The following is a 21943-nucleotide window of genomic DNA, read 5'->3' as shown; positions in this document are numbered from 1 at the left end:
ATCTCCATCATACGTGAGAGCACTTGACTTTCAGGCTGCTGTGTATTCTGTGTCATGGTTTGGACTGCAGGCATGTTCGGAGCAGGACATGACCGACATTGAACAGTACTGGGCTCTGCTCTGCAGTTCTGGCTGCTTACATGTACTTGGCACTAACGGAAAACTTGATGCATCCTGAACAGCAGACTGCGGAAAGCTGACGAGGTGATCATGTTCAGTACATTCTTTATTAAGCACTGCTGAAGTGTGGCTCTTCACATGCACACCAGCACGACCCATGTATTCTCTTTGATAGTCATCAATTCTGCTCTGTACAGGTGCTGGTCATATAATTAGAATATCGTGAAAAAGTTCATTTTTTTATTGTAAATTATTTTAAAAAATGAAACTTTCATATATTCTAGATTCCCTACATGTAAAGTAAAACATTTCAAAAGTTTTTTTTTTTTTTAATTTGTTGATTAGAGCGTACAGCTCATGAAAGTCCAAAATCCAGTATCTCAAAATATTAGAATATTTACATTTGAGTTTCATTAAATGACCATCCCTACAGTATAAATTCCGGGTATCTTTTGTTCTTTGAAACCACACTAATGGGGAAGACTGCTGACTTGGCAATGGTCCAGGAGACAATCATTGACACCCTCCACAAAGAGAGTAAGTCACAGAAGGTCATTACTGAATGGGGTGGCTGTTTACAGAGTGTATATCAAAGCATATTAAATGCAAAGTTGACTGGAAGGAAGAAATTGGGTAGGCAAAGGTGCACAAGCAACAGGGATGACCGCAAGCTTGAGAATACTGTCAAGTAAAGCCAATTCAAACACTTGGGAGAACTTCACAATGAGTAGAATGAAGCCGGAGTCAGCGCATCAAGAGTCACCACACTCAGACATCTTCAGGAAAAGGACTACCAAGCCACTTCTGAACCAGAGACAACGTCAGAAGCATCTTACCTGGGCTAAGGAGAAAAAGAACTGGACAGTGAACAGTGGTCGAAAGTCCTCTTTTCAGATAAAAGTAAATTTTGCATTTCATGTTGAAATCATGGTCCCAGAGTATGAAGGAAGACTGGAGAGGCACAGAATCCAAGCTTCTTGAAGTCTAGTGTGAAGTTTCTGAAGTCAATAATGATTTGGGGGGGCCGTGACGTCTGCTGGTGTTGGTCCATTGTGTTTTACCAAGTGCAAAGTCAATGCAGCCATCTTCCAGGAGATTTTGGAGCACTTTATGCTTCCATCTGCTGACAAGCTTTATGGAGATGCTGATTTCCTTTTCCAGCAGGACTTTAGCACCTGCCCACAGTGCAAAAACCACTTCCAAGTGGTTTGCTGAGCATGATATTACTGTGCTTTATTGGCCAGCCAATATGCCTGACCTGAATCTATGGGATATTTTCAAGAGAAAGAGGAGAAACAGTCGATCCAACAATATACAGATGATCTGAAGGCTCAGTAGTGCCTCAGCAGTGCCACAGGCTGATCACTTCCATGCCACACTTCACTGATGCTGTAATTTGTGCTAGGAGCAAGTCATTTGCTGTAATATGTCCTGCCGATCAAGTATTGAGTGCACAAAAGAACATACTTTAAAGAACTTGAACTTTTCTGTTTTGCAAATCCATTTTTTGATTGATCTTAGGAAATATTCTAATATTTTGAAATACTGGATTTTGGACTTTCATGAGCTGTACGCTCTAATCATCAAAATTTAAAAAAAAAACTTTTGAAATGTTTTACTTTACATGTAGGGAATCTAGAATATATGAAAGTTTCATTTTTAAAAATAATTTATAATAAAAAAAATGAACTTTTTGATGATATTCTAATTATATGACCAGCACCTGTATGTCTTTAGCTCTCCATTCATGGATACAGGTGCTGGTCATATAATTAGAATATCATCAAAAAGTTGATTTATTTCACTAATTCCATTCAAAAAGTGAAACTTGTATATTATATTCATTCATTACACACAGACTGATATATTTCAAATGTTTATTTCTTTTAATTTTGATGATTATAACTGACAACTAAGGAAAATCCCAAATTCAGTATTTCAGAAAATTAGAATATTGTGAAAAGGTTCAACTTTGAAGACACCTGGTGCCACACTCTAATCAGCTAATTAACTCAAAACACCTGCAAAGGCCTTTAAATGGTCTCTCAGTCTAGTTCTGTAGGCTACACGATCATGGGGAAGACTGCTGACTTGACAGTTGTCCAAAAGACGACCATTGACACCTTGCACAAGGAGGGCAAGACACAAAAGGTCATTGCAAAAGAGGCTGGCTGTTCACAGAGCTCTGTGTCCAAGCACATTAATAGAGAGGCGAAGGGAAGGAAAAGATGTGGTAGAAAAAAGTGTACAAGCAATAGGGATAACCACACCCTGGAGAGGATTGTGAAACAAAACCCATTCAAAAATGTGGGGGAGATTCACAAAGAGTGGACTGCAGCTGGAGTCAGTGCTTCAAGAACCACTACGCACAGACGTATGCAAGACATGGGTTTCAGCTGTCGTGTCAAGCCACTCTTGAACAACAGACAGCGTCAGAAGCGTCTCGCCTGGGCTAAAGACAAAAAGGACTGGACTGCTGCTGAGTGGTCCAAAGTTATGTTCTCTGATGAAAGTAAATTTTGCATTTCCTTTGGAAATCAAGGTCCCAGAGTCTGGAGGAAGAGAGGAGAGGCACACAATCCACATTGCTTGAGGTCCAGTGTAAAGTTTCCACGGTCAGTGATGGTTTGGGGTGCCATGTCATCTGCTGGTGTTGGTCCACTGTGTTTTCTGAGGTCCAAGGTCAACGCAGCCGTATACCAGGAAGTTTTAGAGCACTTCATGCTTCCTGCTGCTGACCAACTTTATGGAGATGCAGATTTCATTTTCCAACAGGACTTGGCACCTGCACACAGTGCCAAAGCTACCAGTACCTGGTTTAAGGACCATGGTATCCCTGTTCTTAATTGGCCAGCAAACTCACCTGACCTTAACCCCATAGAAAATCTATGGGGTATTGTGAAGAGGAAGATGCGATATGCCAGACCCAACAATGCAGAAGAGCTGAAGGCCACTATCAGAGCAACCTGGGCTCTAATAACACCTGAGCAGTGCCACAGACTGATCGACTCTATGCCACGCCGCATTGCTGCAGTAATTCAGGCAAAAGGAGCCCCAACTAAGTATTGAGTGCTGTACATGCTCATACTTTTCATGTTCATACTTTTCAGTTGGCCAAGATTTCTAAAAATACTTTCTTTGTATTGGTCATTAGTAATATTCTAATTTTCTGAGATACTGAATTTGGGATTTTCCTTAGTTGTCAGTTATAATCATCAAAATTAAAAGAAATAAACATTTGAAATATATCAGTCTGTGTGTAATGAATGAATATAATTTACAAGTTTCACTTTTTGAATGGAATTAGTGAAATAAATCAACTTTTTGATGATATTCTAATTATATGACCAGCACCTGTAGGTTTACATCTGAATACAGTAGCCAAACCTTGGTCTGGACAATGCTTGATGAACATCCTTGTCACCTCTTCACTCATATCAGCCAGCTGCTTTCCTTGTCTATGGAGGCCATCGTTTGCCAGATCAGCAGCCTTGTTGATCCGAATCCAATAGTCTACTGGATTCTCTCCAGCTCTGGGAAGAGTAGCATAGAAATCGGCAAGAGGTAAGCATGATGAGGTCTCACTGAAATACTGTAGCAGAATATTATAAATCAGCTCAGGATTCTGCTTTACATCAAGCGTATAATCACTACGCAGACTGATTTTAACGACATCTTTTGCTTTTCCAGCAAGTCTGCTCATAATTTCCTCAGCTTGTTCTGAGATGGGACATTTCTGCTTTCTTATAATACAAGCTTTGGTTCTATCAACCCACTCTTTAATACAGTACTTGTCAGATCTGTCGCCACAGAACATGTCGTGTTCTGACCCCACATGTACTGACACGTGTGGCACCATCATTGGCATAGACTGTTCTGGTCTCATCTGTGATCGAGTTTGGTGGTCTAACGAATCACTCTGGTGGTTATTACTTGCATTTACTAAGCCTGCTGAGAGCAGCCTGGAGACGATTGATTCTCCAATCTGTGCACCTAACTGGCCCACCATATCTGTGAGATGGCTAAGAGCATCCCTCTCAGCATTTGGTGTCGAAGTACAAGGGAATTCAACTGTGGCATGCACAACAGGGGAATTATTTGTTGTTAAATTTAAACCACGACCCCCACTGTGGTCATTGTGAGACCTTGACTGACCCACCCCCCTTCTGCCACCTTCACTGAAAACATCATTCCCAGAAGCTCCAACAAGCCAACCACCTCTCCCTCTGGGAAAACCAGTGGCTTCTATGAATGTTCTATCCATATCAGTATCACAATCAATTTTTGTCATATCTCAGTCACTGTTACTTACAAGTAATAAAGAAAACGAGTATGTATTATATACTTAAACTGTGAAAATGACACACTGAAACAACACTCCAGTTAGAAAATATAGAAAATATATACAAGCAGTTCAAAAAGCAGTGTATCAGTGTAAGTGTGCTCAAAAGTCCGTATCCAAAAAGTGTTAAGTGATTGACAGTCACTCGGCTTTGATCATGTATTGTGTATGCGTTTACAGTCTTTGTCCATGACATTGAAGATCCGAACGGGGTTCAAACACGGCTGAGGAGCAGCAACCACGGCCGATCTGCATCAAGCTGATCAGGGCGATCCAAAGAGTCACGGCACCAGTGTAACGTTTGTAGCCTTGTATCCCCGAATAGATGACACACAAGAATCTGAGAAACAATAAAGTGTATTTTATGGACAAGGAAATACACTGCAGACATAAACCATAAACTGAAACAAGAAAAACATAAAATGAACAAACTCTGTATGCACTTTTATCACATTTGTTTAACAGTAATCAGCACAGAAAAGAAACACGCATACCCGCAGCATCATCAGCCATTTTCTGCTGAACTACGGTAAGCGCAAAAGGACAAAATAATTACTCTCTGCAATGTATTAGCCACTAGGGGGCACCAAAACACCATTTGATTTAACTTTCCTTCTAATTTCATGTAATTAAACAAAATGAATATTGTTATAATTAACATTCTTTTTAACTCCGTTACATAAATATAAGTTGTATTAGAGTTTTTATGCATTACATGTGTAAAATGTGAAATGAGATGGTCTTTTCCAGTCATTCTGGTAGCTTTAACACTTTAAAGGTAAAGCCACTATTTTCAGATTAGTACAGTGACCGGGAGGGGACATGTTCGGTTCACTTAGTTTTGTCGTGGCCATGACATATTAACTTGTGGGAACGTGATAAGTCGTGGCCACGAGATAATTTTTTCGAGGTAACAACGGGATGAGTGCCTTTTCGGCTGACATCAAGTAAAAAAAAGACTCTAAGGAGTCCCCATCCCTGAGGTACACACCAGCGGCTGTCATGACTAATTCCCTAGGGCCAAAGCCCGAGCTGCATTTTACCAGAGAAGACTTGGCTGCACCGATAATTAATTTGGGCAGCTCTTGCGCCCACAAATTACACCCCATTGCGAGGTATGGTCTGACAGCCTCTTCAAACGTGGTAACCCACATGTTTCTACGAAATCCTCATTAAGAGCTATGACTCGTGAAATTTTGTCACAATGCAAAGTCTATGGGACTTTTTCGCCTACTTTTTCGCCCGCCGGGCGAACATCATACACCCGATCGCTTATAAAAAGTCATAGCACACCATTCCTCAATAATCCACAAGATTTGACACCTCATTCATGGGTCTATGACAAACGGTGAGGGAGGAGTAGTGTGCCGACATTTTGTGTGGAAGAATTTGCCAGAGGCAAGCACCATTAATGATTGAATTTAAAATCCTTTTTTTTTTTTTTTATTTAAATCCTATTTTTTAAGATCAATTTAAACATATTTTCCCTCACTCTTGCAAGCAATCTTTACAATGCATTATATTAGTGCATGAGAAAGTGCTGAACACTTTTAGTGATAAAATTCCAGTGAAAAGCAAAAAGATAAGCTCAGTGAGAGACAATTAATTTTTAACCTTCAAGTCATCTGGAGTGAAATAGTTCCATGGAATTGGAAAACCAATAAAAAAACCAATAAACATTTTTCAGCCCCTTTGATGTGATCACATTTTCAAACTAAAAACACACAATACAAGTGACTTGCTAAATGTGCTTGAGTTGAGTTTCCTTGCTCAAATGATAACTGGGCTAAGCAGGGTGACAACAAATGCTGCTTAATACATTTTAACATAATTTCTCGTGGTGTTCCTCAAGGCTCAGTTTTGGGTCCTCTATTATTTAACCTATACACCAGGGGTCGGCAATTAAGTTTGGCATTGGGCCAAAAAAAAACATTTCACCACTAGATGGCGGGCCAGAACATAGTCAAAGTATAATTTAAGAAATTAATTGAAAAATGCAACTAGAATTGCCTGTGACAGACTGTTGCAGTGTCTTTTGTAACTGGTATTGAGCTGTTACTCTGTTAAATCCTGTAGTAGGACAGTCATTACAGTTTTTTTTATTCACTTTGGTACTATTTTCACATCTAAGGTGTACATTTTCAAAACTCTTAGTACAAAACTCCAAACTGATCACACTTCTAACACAGCTAGTCGTTCTTTCAAAACCTGATCTCATGCTTTCATTCTAGTTGTACATATTTTCATTCTACATAATCACTGTTTCAAAACACAAGATCGTTGTGATATGTATAATGAGAACATTTGGTTTAATCTCTGAAACACAACAGTATGATCTTCTTTCAATTTAGTACTTTTAACAGTCAGTTAATTCAATAGCAAACAATGCAAGATACATGTTTCAAATCACCCTTGTTGCTGAGTTAATTACAGTTACACAGGCTTCAGATGCCACATTAGAAAATGCACTTACATTACCTACACTGTAAAATGTAACTGATGATCTTACAAATAAAATTAAGTGATTTTAAATTATTTGGAATACATTTGTTGACCTTACTGAGTTTAACTAAGTAACAAAAACTTTTTAGAACTGAAAGACATTAAACTCAATAGATTCAATTATCATCTACTTAAAATAATGAGTAGTACGAAATTTTTCGAGTGGTCATGCACAGTTCTACCTGTAGGTCCTACCAGTTAGCATTTTCAAGTTACTGGTCTTTGGCTGCATGTTTTGAATAAAGGAACATTTTTTATGTTTTAGATATTTTTATTATGTGTACAACGTAGACTGGGGAAAACTTTACTAATTACTCTACTGATTTATATTTGGATGCTAGTTTAGGTGTGTTGTACAGGGATGTTATAATTTTGTTTCTTAAGATTAAAATCTTTGAAGACTACACAATGGTTCGTAATTAATATTTAAATCTATATAGTAATAATTATTTTCTTAATTTTCAGAGCTTGTTTTGTGGAACGAGACATGTAGATTAATATAAGGCTATTTTTCTTCATTTGCAGGATCTGTTTTGTGGAATGAGATATGCATTGGAAATGTAAGTAGCCTGCTGTATTTTTCCTTTGAAGATAGAGCTCTACTACTGTAGCAATGTTGCTTAAAACATGGAAGCTGCACCAGGACTAGTCCAATTCCATGCCTTCACACTGACTGTTTGTGTTCATTCAAGTTATTTAATTAATTGAAGGGGTATTTAACAAGAAATCATTCTAAACATGTTGATACAAAATAAACAAGTATGCCTTGAACACACTAACTGTGAACCCAATGTACATTTAACTTTTATTTTCCTTGTCACAGATCAATGCAGATTTCAATCACATCACAATCAGAAGCCTCAATCAAGAATTCTTCTCAGCGCTTTATCAGCTTGCAGCTTGATTTCTGGAAATTTGTGCAACAAAGAAAGTGGCAGTTGAAAAGAGAGTTTCTTGCGCTAATTAAATCTATGGTAAGCTTGTCAATGCTTCTTTCTTAATCAAAATTCTGTTACTGTATTAGCTCAATTTTATATTTCATTAAATGTTGTAACATTTATCAGGGTACTGATGTCACTGATTTTTTTTATACTAGATTTTTTCGCTCATTTGATTTTTCAGTCTATTTTTTTTTTTTTTTTTTTCACAGCACTGTCATCACTGCTAAGTGCACAGTTCTTCATGGCCTTCCTCTTATTCTTGGAGAAGAAACCTGACTTTTTTAAACAGTGCTGACAGGTAACTTTCTCTGTATATTTCATTAAAAACTATGATTCCCCACACATACATTACATATAGGCATTCAATATGCTTCATTTAACTCTCTTATCTTGGATCAGACATTCAAACTCTGCATTTGTTTCATTTCTTTTTTTCTTTTCTTTTTTTTTATCCAGCATTTTGTTAAATGCAAGTTCTGTCATCATTATACAGTTATTTTTTTTATTTTTATTTTGTCTATCTTCCAGACAATACTTTAAAGGGTTAGTTCACCCAAAAATGAAGTTTCTGTCATTAATTACTCAGCTTCATGTCGTTCCACACCCATAAGACCTTCGTTCATCTTCAGAACACAAATTAAGATATTTTTGATGAAATATGAGAGGTATATGACTCGTCCACAGACAGCAATATAATCATCACTTTCAAGGTCCAGAAAGGTACTAAAGACATTGTTAAAATAGTCCATGCGACTGCAGTGTTTCAACCTTAATGTTATAAAGCAGCAAGAATACTTTTTGTGCACAAAAACAAAACAAAAATAATGACTTTATTTAACAATTTCTTTTCTTCCATTTCATTCTCCTACGCTGTTTACGTTCAGTGCTTCCAGGTTCTATGTCAGAATGCCGGCTCAGTATTGGCTGACGCTGTTCACGTGAGCAGCATGACGCGTGTGTGATGCTGATGCAGGAGCCGGCCAATACTGAGCCGGCATTCTGACGTAGAACACGGAAGCTGTGGACTGTGTTTACTACTTTTTACTACTAGTTTCAATAAATGGACTTTGAATGTTAAAGTGTGGTCTATGAAATTTGACCATCAAAACATAAATCTGTATTATTATGTCCAGTGAATATGATAATTGTGAACTGATATTTAACCTCAGACTCAATACAGTGCAAAATATATGTACATGTGATGTATATGGTTGTCCTCTCAGCTTTGGTTAATGTTGTCCTCTCAGAAGAATGAAAAAAAAAAGTTCAAATAAAAGGGAACACATGAACTGATAAAAAAAGAAAAGGAATGAAAATATATACCTTGAATGCAACATAAGTTTTTTTTTTTTTTTTGATAAATGTAAATATAATGTAAATGTGTTAATGTTTGTGGGTTTGTTCATTTATTTTTCAAAATCTTTAATCATTTCACTTTATTTTAAAAAGCGGTCATTTTATTTTGTTATTTTTGATGATTTGGAATTGTGAAAAATATTTATGTTCAGTTATCTCAGCATAAAACATTTTTAGTAAAGTGAAGTGAATTTGGTGCTCTTCACATAAAAACACTAACACAAACACTGAGGGTTTGAATATTGAGTTTAATATTGAGGAATAAAACAGTTTTCAATAGTTCCTCTATACAGTATGGCAGATCATTGTGTGTGTCTGTTGTTAGATAAGACAGACTATTTTCTGCATGCGGTTAGACGTGTTCAGAAGGGTTTCAGAGGGTCACTGAGGGCTTTAGGGTACTGGATTCTAAGCACAGTCAGTTTCTCTCCATGGGGGAGAGTTTCAGATGCCATCGCATGAACGCACTCGTCTCCGACATTCACCTAAGAGAGAGAGAAATCCATGTGGGTTTAATATGCACAAACATTTTTCGTTCACTTTTAACACCTTGATGTAAAAATTTTCATAACAGGCAACATGAGGTTTATTTGTGTGTGTCCAGCAATGCTACAAAATTGAGAAAAAAAAAATATCTTAAATGACTACAAAATACTTGATACAGTGTCTTGATACAGTTTCACTTTGCACCTGGTTAGGATACACTGCCACAGCTGATATTGAAAGAAAGCAAGATGTGCCTTTGGAGGAGTTTCATTGATGAATTCACAAATTCAAAATCCATAAACACTCACTTACATTGATCACATAGTTCATTCCTCTTTCCAGAGTCTGATAAGCAAAGCTTACAGGACTGTAAACATCAAAAGTGGTTCTAGCCATCTTCTCTATGTCTGGCTTGACCTGAATAAATAAACAAAAATGTTATTTTCAACTATATTTTTATTATTATTAAAAAACTGAGTTTACTTGTTTAGATAGAAAACACATGTAAAGAATAATTTACTTTAAAGAGGAATGTGTAAAATTTGAGAGGATCTATTGACAGAAATGCAATATAACATGCATAACTATGTTTTCAGTGGTGCATAAAGACCTTACATAATGAACCCTTATGTTTTTATTACCCTAGAATGAGGCATTTCTGTCTACATACACCGCGGGTCCTCCCTCCATGTCAAGTTGCCATAATGCGCCGGTATGTTTCTACAGTAACCCTAAATGGACAAACTACTCTACAGAAGGCATTTCGTCACTATGATCTTCTTCTAAATTGTTCGTGTTTTTATTTTTTTTTACAGGCTATGGTTTTTAGAGGCAGCTTGCATCGTCACTTCTCCAAAAGGGAGGAGTGAGCGCCGTTGGTTGCAGTTCGCAACCTCACTGCTAGATGCCGCTAAAATTTACACATTGCACCTTTAAGTGAAAAAGTAACGTCAAGTTCTCTTAAAAATTACAACAAATAATTTCCCCAACACATCTCACAGCACCAAAACAGATCCTCTTACTACTACATTATAAGAGAAAAAGCATTTACTACATGAGTGATTTTCTGTCTCCTACCACAAGGCAGAAATCCTTCATCCCTGGAGTGACAGGCTCCACTTGGCTCCAGTTTGCGTTTACTGACATTGCTGCAGTGTGCTGGTGGTGACGAATAAAAATGTATTCTCAGGAAGTCTGACTGCCAGATGGATCCTGATTCAGTATTTATCTTGCCAAAATCACATGACCTGTGCTGTCATTCAATTCTATGGAACTATTTCACTCGTAGATCATTAGCCTACACTCATGGTTATTTCACAGGTCATTTTCCACTGAGCTTTTCTTTTCTTTCTTTCTTTCTTTTTTTTTTTTTTTTTTTTCCAATTTGAGGTGCAGTCAGCACATTCTGCCTTTCTTTGGAATTTTATCATCACAATTTGATGATTAAAAAAAGGTTATTGACTCAACTAAAGTAAAGCTATTTGTCAATATCTGTAATTATAAGTTGTATTAGAGTTTTTATGCATTACATGTGTAAAATGTGAAATGAGATGGTCTTTTCCAGTCATTCTGGTAGCTTTAACACTTTAAAGGTAAAGCCACCATTTTCAGATTAGTACAGTGACCGGGAGGGGACATGTTCGGTTCACTTAGTTTTGTCGTGGCCATGACATATTAACTTGTGGGAACGTGATAAGTTGTGGCCACGAGATAATTTTTTCGAGGGTACAACGGGATGAGTGCCTTATCGGCTGACATCAAGTAAAAAAAAGACTCTAAGGAGTCCCCATCCCTGAGGTACACACCAGCGGCTGTCATGACTAATTCCCTAGGGCCAAAGCCCGAGCTGCATTTTACCAGAGAAGACTCGGCTGCACCGATAATTAATTTGGGCAGCTCTTGCGCCCACAAATTACACCCCATTGCGAGGTATGGTCTGACAGCCTCTTCAAACGTGGTAACCCACATGTTTCTACGAAATCCTCATTAAGAGCTATGATTCGTGAAAGTTTGTCACAATGCAAAGTCTATGGGACTTTTTCGGCTACTTTTTCGCCCGCTGGGGGAACATCATACACCCGATCGCTTATAAAAAGTCATAGCACACCATTCCTCAATAATCCACAAGATTTGACACCTCATTCATGGGTCTATGACAAACGGTGAGGGAGGAGTAGTGTGCCGACATTTTGTGTGGAAGAATTTGCCAGAGGCAAGCACCATTAATGATTGAATTTAAAATCCTTTTTTTTTTTTTATTTAAATCCTATTTTTTAAGACCAATTTAAACATATTTTCCCTCACTCTTGCAAGCAATCTTTACAATGCATTATATTAGTCCATGAGAAAGTGCTGAACACTTTTAGTGATAAAATTCCAGTGAAAAGCAAAAAGATAAGCTCAGTGAGAGATAATTAATTAATTTTTAACCTTCAAGTCATCTGGAGTGAAACAGTTCCATGGAATTGGAACCAATAAACGTTTTTCAGCCCCTTTGATGTGATCACATTTTCAAACTAAAAACACACAATACAAGTGACTTGCTAAATGTGCTTGAGTTGAGTTTCCTTGCTCAAATGATAACTGGGCTAAGCAGGGTGACAACAAATGCTGCTTAATACATTTTAACATCATTTCTCGTGGTGTTCCTCAAGGCTCAGTTTTGGGTCCTCTATTATTTAACCTATACACCAGGGGTCGGCAATTAAGTTTGGCATTGGGCCCCAAAAAAAAATTTCGCCAATAGATGGCGGGCCAGAACATAGTCAAAGTATAATTTAAGAAATTAATTGAAAAATGCAACTAGAATTGCCTGTGACAGACTGTTGCAGTGTCTTTTGTAACTGGTATTGAGCTGTTACTCTGTTAAATCCTGTAGTAGGACAGTCATTAGTTTTTTTTATTCACTTTGGTACTATTTTCACATCTAAGGTGTACATTTTCAAAACTCTTAGTACAAAACTCCAAACTGATCACACTTCTAACACAGCTAGTCGTTCTTTCAAAACCTGATCTCATGCTTTCATTCTAGTTGTACATATTTTCATTCTACATAATCACTGTTTCAAAACACAAGATCGTTGTGATATGTATAATGAGAACATTTGGTTTAATCTCTGAAACACAACAGTATGATCTTCTTTCAATTTAGTACTTTTAACAGTCAGTTAATTCAATAGCAAACAATGCAAGATACATGTTTCAAATCACCCTTGTTGCTGAGTTAATTACAGTTACACAGGCTTCAGATGCCACATTAGAAAATGCACTTACATTACCTACACTGTAAAATGTAACTGATGATCTTACAAATAAAATTAAGTGATTTTAAATTATTTGGAATACATTTGTTGACCTTACTGAGTTTAACTAAGTAACAAAAACTTTTTAGAACTGAAAGACATTAAACTCAATAGATTCAATTATCATCTACTTAAAATAATGAGTAGTACGAAATTTTTCGAGTGGTCATGCACAGTTCTACCTGTAGGTCCTACCAGTTAGCATTTTCAAGTTACTGGTCTTTGGCTGCATGTTTTGAATAAAGGAACATTTTTTATGTTTTAGATATTTTTATTATGTGTACAACGTAGACTGGGGAAAACTTTACTAATTACTCTACTGATTTATATTTGGATGCTAGTTTAGGTGTGTTGTACAGGGATGTTATAATTTTGTTTCTTAAGATTAAAATATTTGAAGACTACACAATGGTTCGTAATTAATATTTAAATCTATATAGTAATAATTATTTTCTTAATTTTCAGAGCTTGTTTTGTGGAACGAGACATGTAGATTAATATAAGGCTATTTTTCTTCATTTGCAGGATCTGTTTTGTGGAATGAGATATGCATTGGAAATGTAAGTAGCCTGCTGTATTTTTCCTTTGAAGATAGAGCTCTACTACTGTAGCAATGTTGCTTAAAACATGGAAGCTGCACCAGGACTAGTCCAATTCCATGCCTTCACACTGACTGTTTGTGTTCATTCAAGTTATTTAATTAATTGAAGGGGTATTTAACAAGAAATCATTCTAAACATGTTGATACAAAATAAACAAGTATGCCTTGAACACACTAACTGTGAACCCAATGTACATTTAACTTTTATTTTCCTTGTCACAGATCAATGCAGATTTCAATCACATCACAATCAGAAGCCTCAATCAAGAATTCTTCTCAGCGCTTTATCAGCTTGCAGCTTGATTTCTGGAAATTTGTGCAACAAAGAAAGTGGCAGTTGAAAAGAGAGTTTCTTGCGCTAATTAAATCTATGGTAAGCTTGTCAATGCTTCTTTCTTAATCAAAATTCTGTTACTGTATTAGCTCAATTTTATATTTCATTAAATGTTGTAACATTTATCAGGGTACTGATGTCACTGATTTTTTTTATACTAGATTTTTTCGCTCATTTGATTTTTCAGTCTATTTTTTTTTTTTTTTTTTTCACAGCACTGTCATCACTGCTAAGTGCACAGTTCTTCATGGCCTTCCTCTTATTCTTGGAGAAGAAACCTGACTTTTTTAAACAGTGCTGACAGGTAACTTTCTCTGTATATTTCATTAAAAACTATGATTCCCCACACATACATTACATATAGGCATTCAATATGCTTCATTTAACTCTCTTATCTTGGATCAGACATTCAAACTCTGCATTTGTTTCATTTCTTTTTTTCTTTTCTTTTTTTTTATCCAGCATTTTGTTAAATGCAAGTTCTGTCATCATTATACAGTTATTTTTTTTATTTTTATTTTGTCTATCTTCCAGACAATACTTTAAAGGGTTAGTTCACCCAAAAATGAAGTTTCTGTCATTAATTACTCAGCTTCATGTCGTTCCACACCCATAAGACCTTCGTTCATCTTCAGAACACAAATTAAGATATTTTTGATGAAATATGAGAGGTATATGACTCGTCCACAGACAGCAATATAATCATCACTTTCAAGGTCCAGAAAGGTACTAAAGACATTGTTAAAATAGTCCATGCGACTGCAGTGTTTCAACCTTAATGTTATAAAGCAGCAAGAATACTTTTTGTGCACAAAAACAAAACAAAAATAATGACTTTATTTAACAATTTCTTTTCTTCCATTTCATTCTCCTACGCTGTTTACGTTCAGTGCTTCCAGGTTCTATGTCAGAATGCCGGCTCAGTATTGGCTGACGCTGTTCACGTGAGCAGCATGACGCGTGTGTGATGCTGATGCAGGAGCCGGCCAATACTGAGCCGGCATTCTGACGTAGAACACGGAAGCTGTGGACTGTGTTTACTACTTTTTACTACTAGTTTCAATAAATGGACTTTGAATGTTAAAGTGTGGTCTATGAAATTTGACCATCAAAACATAAATCTGTATTATTATGTCCAGTGAATATGATAATTGTGAACTGATATTTAACCTCAGACTCAATACAGTGCAAAATATATGTACATGTGATGTATATGGTTGTCCTCTCAGCTTTGGTTAATGTTGTCCTCTCAGAAGAATGAAAAAAAAAAGTTCAAATAAAAGGGAACACATGAACTGATAAAAAAAGAAAAGGAATGAAAATATATACCTTGAATGCAACATAAGTTTTTTTTTTTTTTTTGATAAATGTAAATATAATGTAAATGTGTTAATGTTTGTGGGTTTGTTCATTTATTTTTCAAAATCTTTAATCATTTCACTTTATTTTAAAAAGCGGTCATTTTATTTTGTTATTTTTGATGATTTGGAATTGTGAAAAATATTTATGTTCAGTTATCTCAGCATAAAACATTTTTAGTAAAGTGAAGTGAATTTGGTGCTCTTCACATAAAAACACTAACACAAACACTGAGGGTTTGAATATTGAGTTTAATATTGAGGAATGAAACAGTTTTCAATAGTTCCTCTATACAGTATGGCAGATCATTGTGTGTGTCTGTTGTTAGATAAGACAGACTATTTTCTGCATGCGGTTAGACGTGTTCAGAAGGGTTTCAGAGGGTCACTGAGGGCTTTAGGGTACTGGATTCTAAGCACAGTCAGTTTCTCTCCATGGGGGAGAGTTTCAGATGCCATCGCATGAACGCACTCGTCTCCGACATTCACCTAAGAGAGAGAGAAATCCATGTGGGTTTAATATGCACAAACATTTTTCGTTCACTTTTAACACCTTGATGTAAAAATTTTCATAACAAGCAACATGAGGTTTATTTGTGTGTGTCCAGCAATGCTACAAAATTGAGAAAAAAAAAATATCTTAAATGACTACAAAATACTTGATACAGTGTCTTGATACAGTTTCACTTTGCACCTGGTTAGGATACACTGCCACAGCTGATATTGAAAGAAAGCAAGATGTGCCTTGGAGGAGTTTCATTGATGAATTCACAAATTCAAAATCCATAAACACTCACTTACATTGATCACATAGTTCATTCCTCTTTCCAGAGTCTGATAAGCAAAGCTTACAGGACTGTAAACATCAAAAGTGGTTCTAGCCATCTTCTCTATGTCTGGCTTGACCTGAATAAATAAACAAAAATGTTATTTTCAACTATATTTTTATTATTATTAAAAAACTGAGTTTACTTGTTTAGATAGAAAACACATGTAAAGAATAATTTACTTTAAAGAGGAATGTGTAAAATTTGAGAGGATCTATTGACAGAAATGCAATATAACATGCATAACTATGTTTTCAGTGGTGCATAAAGACCTTACATAATGAACCCTTATGTTTTTATTACCCTAGAATGAGGCATTTCTGTCTACATACACCGCGGGTCCTCCCTCCATGTCAAGTTGCCATAATGCGCCGGTATGTTTCTACAGTAACCCTAAATGGACAAACTACTCTACAGAAGGCATTTCGTCACTATGATCTTCTTCTAAATTGTTCGTGTTTTTATTTTTTTTTACAGGCTATGGTTTTTAGAGGCAGCTTGCATCGTCACTTCTCCAAAAGGGAGGAGTGAGCGCCGTTGGTTGCAGTTCGCAACCTCACTGCTAGATGCCGCTAAAATTTACACATTGCACCTTTAAGTGAAAAAGTAACGTCAAGTTCTCTTAAAAATTACAACAAATAATTTCCCCAACACATCTCACAGCACCAAAACAGATCCTCTTACTACTACATTATAAGAGAAAAAGCATTTACTACATGAGTGATTTTCTGTCTCCTACCACAAGGCAGAAATCCTTCATCCCTGGAGTGACAGGCTCCACTTGGCTCCAGTTTGCGTTTACTGACATTGCTGCAGTGTGCTGGTGGTGACGAATAAAAATGTATTCTCAGGAAGTCTGACTGCCAGATGGATCCTGATTCAGTATTTATCTTGCCAAAATCACATGACCTGTGCTGTCATTCAATTCTATGGAACTATTTCACTCGTAGATCATTAGCCTACACTCATGGTTATTTCACAGGTCATTTTCCACTGAGCTTTTCTTTTCTTTCTTTCTTTCTTTTTTTTTTTTTTTTTTTTCCAATTTGAGGTGCAGTCAGCACATTCTGCCTTTCTTTGGAATTTTATCATCACAATTTGATGATTAAAAAAAGGTTATTGACTCAACTAAAGTAAAGCTATTTGTCAATATCTGTAATTATAAGTTGTATTAGAGTTTTTATGCATTACATGTGTAAAATGTGAAATGAGATGGTCTTTTCCAGTCATTCTGGTAGCTTTAACACTTTAAAGGTAAAGCCACCATTTTCAGATTAGTACAGTGACCGGGAGGGGACATGTTCGGTTCACTTAGTTTTGTCGTGGCCATGACATATTAACTTGTGGGAACGTGATAAGTTGTGGCCACAAGATAATTTTTTCGAGGGTACAACGGGATGAGTGCCTTATCGGCTGACATCAAGTAAAAAAAAGACTCTAAGGAGTCCCCATCCCTGAGGTACACACCAGCGGCTGTCATGACTAATTCCCTAGGGCCAAAGCCCGAGCTGCATTTTACCAGAGAAGACTCGGCTGCACCGATAATTAATTTGGGCAGCTCTTGCGCCCACAAATTACACCCCATTGCGAGGTATGGTCTGACAGCCTCTTCAAACGTGGTAACCCACATGTTTCTACGAAATCCTCATTAAGAGCTATGATTCGTGAAAGTTTGTCACAATGCAAAGTCTATGGGACTTTTTCGGCTACTTTTTCGCCCGCTGGGGGAACATCATACACCCGATCGCTTATAAAAAGTCATAGCACACCATTCCTCAATAATCCACAAGATTTGACACCTCATTCATGGGTCTATGACAAACGGTGAGGGAGGAGTAGTGTGCCGACATTTTGTGTGGAAGAATTTGCCAGAGGCAAGCACCATTAATGATTGAATTTAAAATCCTTTTTTTTTTTTTATTTAAATCCTATTTTTTAAGACCAATTTAAACATATTTTCCCTCACTCTTGCAAGCAATCTTTACAATGCATTATATTAGTCCATGAGAAAGTGCTGAACACTTTTAGTGATAAAATTCCAGTGAAAAGCAAAAAGATAAGCTCAGTGAGAGATAATTAATTAATTTTTAACCTTCAAGTCATCTGGAGTGAAACAGTTCCATGGAATTGGAACCAATAAACGTTTTTCAGCCCCTTTGATGTGATCACATTTTCAAACTAAAAACACACAATACAAGTGACTTGCTAAATGTGCTTGAGTTGAGTTTCCTTGCTCAAATGATAACTGGGCTAAGCAGGGTGACAACAAATGCTGCTTAATACATTTTAACATCATTTCTCGTGGTGTTCCTCAAGGCTCAGTTTTGGGTCCTCTATTATTTAACCTATACACCAGGGGTCGGCAATTAAGTTTGGCATTGGGCCCCAAAAAAAAATTTCGCCAATAGATGGCGGGCCAGAACATAGTCAAAGTATAATTTAAGAAATTAATTGAAAAATGCAACTAGAATTGCCTGTGACAGACTGTTGCAGTGTCTTTTGTAACTGGTATTGAGCTGTTACTCTGTTAAATCCTGTAGTAGGACAGTCATTAGTTTTTTTTATTCACTTTGGTACTATTTTCACATCTAAGGTGTACATTTTCAAAACTCTTAGTACAAAACTCCAAACTGATCACACTTCTAACACAGCTAGTCGTTCTTTCAAAACCTGATCTCATGCTTTCATTCTAGTTGTACATATTTTCATTCTACATAATCACTGTTTCAAAACACAAGATCGTTGTGATATGTATAATGAGAACATTTGGTTTAATCTCTGAAACACAACAGTATGATCTTCTTTCAATTTAGTACTTTTAACAGTCAGTTAATTCAATAGCAAACAATGCAAGATACATGTTTCAAATCACCCTTGTTGCTGAGTTAATTACAGTTACACAGGCTTCAGATGCCACATTAGAAAATGCACTTACATTACCTACACTGTAAAATGTAACTGATGATCTTACAAATAAAATTAAGTGATTTTAAATTATTTGGAATACATTTGTTGACCTTACTGAGTTTAACTAAGTAACAAAAACTTTTTAGAACTGAAAGACATTAAACTCAATAGATTCAATTATCATCTACTTAAAATAATGAGTAGTACGAAATTTTTCGAGTGGTCATGCACAGTTCTACCTGTAGGTCCTACCAGTTAGCATTTTCAAGTTACTGGTCTTTGGCTGCATGTTTTGAATAAAGGAACATTTTTTATGTTTTAGATATTTTTATTATGTGTACAACGTAGACTGGGGAAAACTTTACTAATTACTCTACTGATTTATATTTGGATGCTAGTTTAGGTGTGTTGTACAGGGATGTTATAATTTTGTTTCTTAAGATTAAAATCTTTGAAGACTACACAATGGTTCGTAATTAATATTTAAATCTATATAGTAATAATTATTTTCTTAATTTTCAGAGCTTGTTTTGTGGAACGAGACATGTAGATTAATATAAGGCTATTTTTCTTCATTTGCAGGATCTGTTTTGTGGAATGAGATATGCATTGGAAATGTAAGTAGCCTGCTGTATTTTTCCTTTGAAGATAGAGCTCTACTACTGTAGCAATGTTGCTTAAAACATGGAAGCTGCACCAGGACTAGTCCAATTCCATGCCTTCACACTGACTGTTTGTGTTCATTCAAGTTATTTAATTAATTGAAGGGGTATTTAACAAGAAATCATTCTAAACATGTTGATACAAAATAAACAAGTATGCCTTGAACACACTAACTGTGAACCCAATGTACATTTAACTTTTATTTTCCTTGTCACAGATCAATGCAGATTTCAATCACATCACAATCAGAAGCCTCAATCAAGAATTCTTCTCAGCGCTTTATCAGCTTGCAGCTTGATTTCTGGAAATTTGTGCAACAAAGAAAGTGGCAGTTGAAAAGAGAGTTTCTTGCGCTAATTAAATCTATGGTAAGCTTGTCAATGCTTCTTTCTTAATCAAAATTCTGTTACTGTATTAGCTCAATTTTATATTTCATTAAATGTTGTAACATTTATCAGGGTACTGATGTCACTGATTTTTTTTATACTAGATTTTTTCGCTCATTTGATTTTTCAGTCTATTTTTTTTTTTTTTTTTTTCACAGCACTGTCATCACTGCTAAGTGCACAGTTCTTCATGGCCTTCCTCTTATTCTTGGAGAAGAAACCTGACTTTTTTAAACAGTGCTGACAGGTAACTTTCTCTGTATATTTCATTAAAAACTATGATTCCCCACACATACATTACATATAGGCATTCAATATGCTTCATTTAACTCTCTTATCTTGGATCAGACATTCAAACTCTGCATTTGTTTCATTTCTTTTTTTCTTTTCTTTTTTTTTATCCAGCATTTTGTTAAATGCAAGTTCTGTCATCATTATACAGTTATTTTTTTTATTTTTATTTTGTCTATCTTCCAGACAATACTTTAAAGGGTTAGTTCACCCAAAAATGAAGTTTCTGTCATTAATTACTCAGCTTCATGTCGTTCCACACCCATAAGACCTTCGTTCATCTTCAGAACACAAATTAAGATATTTTTGATGAAATATGAGAGGTATATGACTCGTCCACAGACAGCAATATAATCATCACTTTCAAGGTCCAGAAAGGTACTAAAGACATTGTTAAAATAGTCCATGCGACTGCAGTGTTTCAACCTTAATGTTATAAAGCAGCAAGAATACTTTTTGTGCACAAAAACAAAACAAAAATAATGACTTTATTTAACAATTTCTTTTCTTCCATTTCATTCTCCTACGCTGTTTACGTTCAGTGCTTCCAGGTTCTATGTCAGAATGCCGGCTCAGTATTGGCTGACGCTGTTCACGTGAGCAGCATGACGCGTGTGTGATGCTGATGCAGGAGCCGGCCAATACTGAGCCGGCATTCTGACGTAGAACACGGAAGCTGTGGACTGTGTTTACTACTTTTTACTACTAGTTTCAATAAATGGACTTTGAATGTTAAAGTGTGGTCTATGAAATTTGACCATCAAAACATAAATCTGTATTATTATGTCCAGTGAATATGATAATTGTGAACTGATATTTAACCTCAGACTCAATACAGTGCAAAATATATGTACATGTGATGTATATGGTTGTCCTCTCAGCTTTGGTTAATGTTGTCCTCTCAGAAGAATGAAAAAAAAAAGTTCAAATAAAAGGGAACACATGAACTGATAAAAAAAGAAAAGGAATGAAAATATATACCTTGAATGCAACATAAGTTTTTTTTTTTTTTTTGATAAATGTAAATATAATGTAAATGTGTTAATGTTTGTGGGTTTGTTCATTTATTTTTCAAAATCTTTAATCATTTCACTTTATTTTAAAAAGCGGTCATTTTATTTTGTTATTTTTGATGATTTGGAATTGTGAAAAATATTTATGTTCAGTTATCTCAGCATAAAACATTTTTAGTAAAGTGAAGTGAATTTGGTGCTCTTCACATAAAAACACTAACACAAACACTGAGGGTTTGAATATTGAGTTTAATATTGAGGAATGAAACAGTTTTCAATAGTTCCTCTATACAGTATGGCAGATCATTGTGTGTGTCTGTTGTTAGATAAGACAGACTATTTTCTGCATGCGGTTAGACGTGTTCAGAAGGGTTTCAGAGGGTCACTGAGGGCTTTAGGGTACTGGATTCTAAGCACAGTCAGTTTCTCTCCATGGGGGAGAGTTTCAGATGCCATCGCATGAACGCACTCGTCTCCGACATTCACCTAAGAGAGAGAGAAATCCATGTGGGTT

The 21943-nt window shown here is 36.0% G+C and overlaps 2 long non-coding RNA genes across 10 annotated transcripts; one reads left to right on the top strand and one right to left on the bottom strand.

Moving 5' to 3' along the window:
• Positions 1–7171: 7171 nt before the first annotated feature.
• On the top strand, positions 7172–20913 carry LOC127512297 (uncharacterized). Of its 9 annotated transcripts, none has more exons than XR_007930186.1 (3): positions 7172–7524; positions 19957–20107; positions 20284–20913. It is a non-coding gene; the product is annotated as an uncharacterized LOC127512297 (long non-coding RNA). The 9 variants fall into 9 exon arrangements; XR_007930183.1 differs by lacking the exon at positions 19957–20107 and adding an exon at positions 7788–7938; XR_007930185.1 differs by lacking the exons at positions 19957–20107; positions 20284–20913 and adding exons at positions 13873–14023; positions 14200–14829.
• On the bottom strand, positions 9490–12554 carry LOC127512296 (uncharacterized). The gene is made up of 3 exons (XR_007930177.1): positions 10825–12554; positions 10060–10164; positions 9490–9746 (listed from the first exon to the last, which is right to left on the bottom strand). It is a non-coding gene; the product is annotated as an uncharacterized LOC127512296 (long non-coding RNA).
• Positions 20914–21943: the final 1030 nt, after the last annotated feature.

The sequence above is a fragment of the Ctenopharyngodon idella genome, chromosome 5 (genome assembly GCF_019924925.1).
Source record: "Ctenopharyngodon idella isolate HZGC_01 chromosome 5, HZGC01, whole genome shotgun sequence".
Classification (NCBI taxonomy): Eukaryota; Metazoa; Chordata; class Actinopteri; order Cypriniformes; family Xenocyprididae; genus Ctenopharyngodon; species Ctenopharyngodon idella.
This window is presented reverse-complemented; position numbering and strand designations above follow the sequence as displayed.